The sequence below is a fragment of the Oncorhynchus masou genome, chromosome 6 (assembly GCF_036934945.1).
Source record: "Oncorhynchus masou masou isolate Uvic2021 chromosome 6, UVic_Omas_1.1, whole genome shotgun sequence".
Classification (NCBI taxonomy): Eukaryota; Metazoa; Chordata; class Actinopteri; order Salmoniformes; family Salmonidae; genus Oncorhynchus; species Oncorhynchus masou.
The window spans coordinates 11,189,010-11,195,009 of record NC_088217.1 but is presented as its reverse complement, the minus strand read 5'-3'; the positions used below and the strand labels follow the sequence as shown (position 1 = coordinate 11,195,009).

The 6,000-nt window shown below is 41.5% G+C and overlaps 1 protein-coding gene across 7 annotated transcripts in view; it reads left to right on the top strand.

Moving 5' to 3' along the window:
• The window catches only part of LOC135541351 (acid-sensing ion channel 1B), a 376,245-nt gene that overhangs the window by 264,591 nt on the left and 105,654 nt on the right, over window positions 1-6,000 (top strand). The window lies entirely within an intron of this gene.

The following is a 6,000-nucleotide window of genomic DNA, read 5'->3' as shown; positions in this document are numbered from 1 at the left end:
TAATGGGACCATCGTACTGTTATACTGAGACAGACTGGTGTTATAATGGGACCATCGTACTGTTATACTGAGACAGACTGGTGTTATAATGGGACCATCGTACTGTTATACTGAGACAGACTGGTGTTATAATGGGACCATCGTACTGTTATACTGAGACAGACTGGTGTTATATTGGGACCATCGTACTGTTATACTGAGACAGACTGGTGTTATATTGGGACCATCGTACTGTTATACTGAGACAGACTGGTGTTATAATGGGACCATCGTACTGTTATACTGAGACAGACTGGTGTTATAATGGGACCATCGTACTGTTATACTGAGACAGACTGGTGTTATAATGGGACCATCGTACTGTTATACTGAGACAGACTGGTGTTATATTGGGACCATCGTACTGTTATACTGAGACAGACTGGTGTTATATTGGGACCATCGTACTGTTATACTGAGACAGACTGGTGTTATATTGGGACCATCGTACTGTTATACTGAGACAGACTGGTGTTATATTGGGACCATCGTACTGTTATACTGAGACAGACTGATGTGTTATAATGGGACCATCGTACTGTTATACTGAGACAGACTGGTGTTATAATGGGACCATCGTACTGTTATACTGAGACAGACTGAAATGCAGGTCCTCTACTCCGTCAATTAATCCACACATAAAATGGTCAACCTGAATTGTTTCTAGTCGTCTCTCTTCCTTCCATGCTTTTTCTTCTTTGGACTTTATATGGCGATTGGCATCTAAATTTCATAGTTACCATGACAACCGACCGAACTCAGTTCATCTTTCAATCACCCACGTGGGTGTAACCAATGAGGAGATGGCACGTGAGTATCTGCTTCTATAAACCAATGAGGAGGAGATGGGAGAGGCAGGACTTGCACCATGTTCAGCGTCACAAATAGAACTGACTTCTATTTTAGGGTTTTTCAACCCAGACACTCATTGGCGCGAGAGAGAAGTGTGGGTGCAATGATTGAATCACGTGTATGTATGTGTACATTTATTTTGTAATGATCGCGCACGCAACGCGAGCAGTCTGGTCAGCATGTAAGAATTGCTCAGATTAAGTGGCGCAGGGCCTCTAAGTTTCAATTATTCTGTATTTTCTGTGTTTCTGTTCTGAAAATAGATTATAATCTTAATACTACATTTGACAACCAAAAAAAATGTTTTATTCATACTAAATAACTGACCCAAAGTCACTTTACATAATACATTCATCAGTATATATTCTGTGTGCCTGTGTGTGTGTGTGTGTGTGTGTGTGTGTGTGTGTGTGTGTGTGTGTGTGTGTGTGTGTGTGTGTGTGTGTGTGTGTGTGTGTGTGTGTGTGTGTGTGTGTGTGTGTGTGTGTGTGTGTGTGTGTGTGTGTGTGTGTGTGTGTGTGTGTGTTTTGCATATATGTGTGTGTGTGAGGGAGGGAGGGAGGGAGGGAGGGAGGGAGGGAGGGAGGGAGGGAGGGAGGGAGGGAGGGACAGACAGGCAGAGAGAGAGAAAGGCAGACAGACAGAGAGCAGGAGGGAGGGAGAGACAGACAAGCAGAGAGAGAGAGAGACAGACAGACAGACAGAGAGCGGGAGGGAGGGAGGGAGAGACAGACAGGCAGAGAGGGAGGGAGGGAGGGAGGGAGGGAGGGAGGGAGGGAGGGAGGGAGGGAGGGAGGGAGGGAGGGAGGGAGGGAGGGAGACAGACAGACAGAGAGACAGGCAGAGAAACAGGCAGAGAGACAGGCAGAGAGACAAGCAGAGAGACAGACAGACAACACAACTGTGGGAAGCATCAGAGTCAACATGGGCCAGCATCCCCGTGGAACGCTTTCAACACCTTGTAGAGTCCATGCCCCGACGAATGGAGGCTGTTCTGAGGGCAAAAGGGGGTGCAACTCAGTATTAGGAAGGTGTTCTTAATGTTGTGAATGAATGGAGGCTGTTCCTAATGTTTGGTGTACTCAATGTATATATATAAAATTGGCCAGAGTTAAATTAACTCTCTAAGTGTTACATTAAAAATCATTGGTGTTAATAACCAGAGTAAAACATTACCATCAAAACCACTCCCATCATTATCATATTTCCCAGCATGCTCTACTGCAGATGTGTGCTCTACATACACCCGTTGATGAAATGGTTGTTCCAGTTTAAATGGTTTTAGGTAGTCTCTTGGCAGCCATTTTGGGCATTTTGGCAGTCTCGTAACCAACAGTGCCAATAGGTTTCTGCAGGTGAATAGGGTTGGCGGTAAAATGGCGGACGGAAAAAAGTGGGGCATATTATGTGTATGGAGTGGGGGATTATTATTATGTATATGGAGTGGGGGATTATTATTATGTGTAGGGAGTGGGGGATTATTATTATGTGTATGGAGTGGGGGATTATTATTATGTGTAGGGAGTGGGGGATTATTATTATGTGTAGGGAGTGGGGGATTATTATTATGTATATGGGGTGGGGGATTATTATTATGTATATGTAGTGGGGGATTATTATTATGTATATGGAGTGGGGGATTATTATTATGTGTAGGGAGTGGGGGATTATTATTATGTCTAGGGAGTGGGGGATTATTATTATGTGTAGGGAGTGGGGGATTATTATTATGTGTAGGGAGTGGGGGATTATTATTATGTGTAGGGAGTGGGGGATTATTATTATGTGTAGGGAGTGGGGGATTATTATTATGTCTAGGGAGTGGGGGATTATTATTATGTGTAGGGAGTGGGGGATTATTATTATGTGTAGGGAGTGGGGGATTATTATTATGTGTAGGGAGTGGGGGATTATTATTATGTATATGGAGTGGGGGATTATTATTATGTGTAGGGAGTGGGGGATTATTATTATGTGTATGGGGTGGGGGATTATTATTATGTATATGGAGTGGGGGATTATTATTATGTGTAGGGAGTGGGGGATTATTATTTGTAGGGAGTGGGGGATTATTATTATGTGTATGGAGTGGGGGATTATTATTATGTGTAGGGAGTGGGGGATTATTATTATGTGTATGGAGTGGGGGATTATTATTATGTGTAGGGAGTGGGGGATTATTATTATGTGTATGGAGTGGGGGATTATTATTATGTGTAGGGAGTGGGGGATTATTATTATGTGTAGGGAGTGGGGGATTATTATTATGTGTATGGAGTGGGGGATTATTATTATGTGTAGGGAGTGGGGGATTATTATTATGTGTAGGGAGTGGGGGATTATTATTATGTGTAGGGAGTGGGGGATTATTATTATGTGTAGGGAGTGGGGGATTATTATTATGTGTATGGAGTGTGGGATTATTATTATGTGTAGGGAGTGGGGGATTATTATTATGTGTAGGGAGTGGGGGATTATTATTATGTGTAGAGAGTGGGGGATTATTATTATGTGTAGGGATTGGGGGATTATTATTATGTGTAGGGAGTGGGGGATTATTATTATGTGTAGGGAGTGGGGGATTATTATTATGTGTAGGGAGTGGGGGATTATTATTATGTGTAGGGAGTGGGGGATTATTATTATGTGTAGGGAGTGGGGGATTATTATTACGTGTATGGAGTGGGGGATTATTATTATGTGTAGGGAGTGGGGGATTATTATTATGTGTATGGAGTGGGGGATTATTATTATGTGTAGGGAGTGGGGGATTATTATTATGTGTAGGGAGTGGGGGATTATTATTATGTGTATGGAGTGGGGGATTATTATTATGTGTATGGAGTGGGGGATTATTATTATGTGTAGGGAGTGGGGGATTATTATTATGTGTAGGGAGTGGGGGATTATTATTATGTATATGGAGTGGGGGATTATTATTATGTGTAGGGAGTGGGGGATTATTATTATGTGTATGGAGTGGGGGATTATTATTATGTGTAGGGAGTGGGGGATTATTATTATATGTATGGAGTGGGGGATTATTATTATGTGTAGGGAGTGGGGGATTATTATTATGTGTATGGAGTGGGGGATTATTATTATGTGTAGGGAGTGGGGGATTATTATTATGTGTAGGGAGTGGGGGATTATTATTATGTGTAGGGAGTGGGGGATTATTATTATGTGTAGGGAGTGGGGGATTATTATTATGTGTATGGAGTGGGGGATTATTATTATGTGTAGGGAGTGGGGGATTATTATTATGTGTAGGGAGTGGGGGATTATTATTATGTGTATGGAGTGGGGGATTATTATTATGTGTAGGGAGTGGGGGATTATTATTATGTGTAGGGAGTGGGGGATTATTATTATGTGTAGGGAGTGGGGGATTATTATTATGTGTAGGGAGTGGGGGATTATTATTATGTGTATGGAGTGTGGGATTATTATTATGTGTAGGGAGTGGGGGATTATTATTATGTGTAGGGAGTGGGGGATTATTATTATGTGTAGAGAGTGGGGGATTATTATTATGTGTAGGGATTGGGGGATTATTATTATGTGTAGGGAGTGGGGGATTATTATTATGTGTAGGGAGTGGGGGATTATTATTATGTGTAGGGAGTGGGGGATTATTATTATGTGTAGGGAGTGGGGGATTATTATTATGTGTAGGGAGTGGGGGATTATTATTACGTGTATGGAGTGGGGGATTATTATTATGTGTAGGGAGTGGGGGATTATTATTATGTGTATGGAGTGGGGGATTATTATTATGTGTAGGGAGTGGGGGATTATTATTATGTGTAGGGAGTGGGGGATTATTATTATGTGTATGGAGTGGGGGATTATTATTATGTGTATGGAGTGGGGGATTATTATTATGTGTAGGGAGTGGGGGATTATTATTATGTGTAGGGAGTGGGGGATTATTATTATGTATATGGAGTGGGGGATTATTATTATGTGTAGGGAGTGGGGGATTATTATTATGTGTATGGAGTGGGGGATTATTATTATGTGTAGGGAGTGGGGGATTATTATTATGTGTAGGGAGTGGGGGATTATTATTATGTGTATGGAGTGGGGGATTATTATTATGTGTAGGGAGTGGGGGATTATTATTATGTGTAGGGAGTGGGGGATTATTATTATGTGTAGGGAGTGGGGGATTATTATTATGTGTAGGGAGTGGGGGATTATTATTATGTGTAGGGAGTGGGGGATTATTATTATGTGTAGGGAGTGGGGGATTATTATTATGTGTAGGGAGTGGGGGATTATTATTATGTGTATGGAGTGGGGGATTATTATTATGTGTAGGGAGTGGGGGATTATTATTATGTGTAGGGAGTGGGGGATTATTATTATGTGTATGGAGTGGGGGATTATTATTATGTGTAGGGAGTGGGGGATTATTATTATGTGTAGGGAGTGGGGGATTATTATTATGTGTAGGGAGTGGGGGATTATTATTATGTGTAGGGAGTGGGGGATTATTATTATGTGTATGGAGTGTGGGATTATTATTATGTGTAGGGAGTGGGGGATTATTATTATGTGTAGGGAGTGGGGGATTATTATTATGTGTAGAGAGTGGGGGATTATTATTATGTGTAGGGATTGGGGGATTATTATTATGTGTAGGGAGTGGGGGATTATTATTATGTGTAGGGAGTGGGGGATTATTATTATGTGTAGGGAGTGGGGGATTATTATTATGTGTAGGGAGTGGGGGATTATTATTATGTGTAGGGAGTGGGGGATTATTATTACGTGTATGGAGTGGGGGATTATTATTATGTGTAGGGAGTGGGGGATTATTATTATGTGTATGGAGTGGGGGATTATTATTATGTGTAGGGAGTGGGGGATTATTATTATGTGTAGGGAGTGGGGGATTATTATTATGTGTATGGAGTGGGGGATTATTATTATGTGTATGGAGTGGGGGATTATTATTATGTGTAGGGAGTGGGGGATTATTATTATGTGTAGGGAGTGGGGGATTATTATTATGTATATGGAGTGGGGGATTATTATTATGTGTAGGGAGTGGGGGATTATTATTATGTGTATGGAGTGGGGGATTATTATTATGTGTAG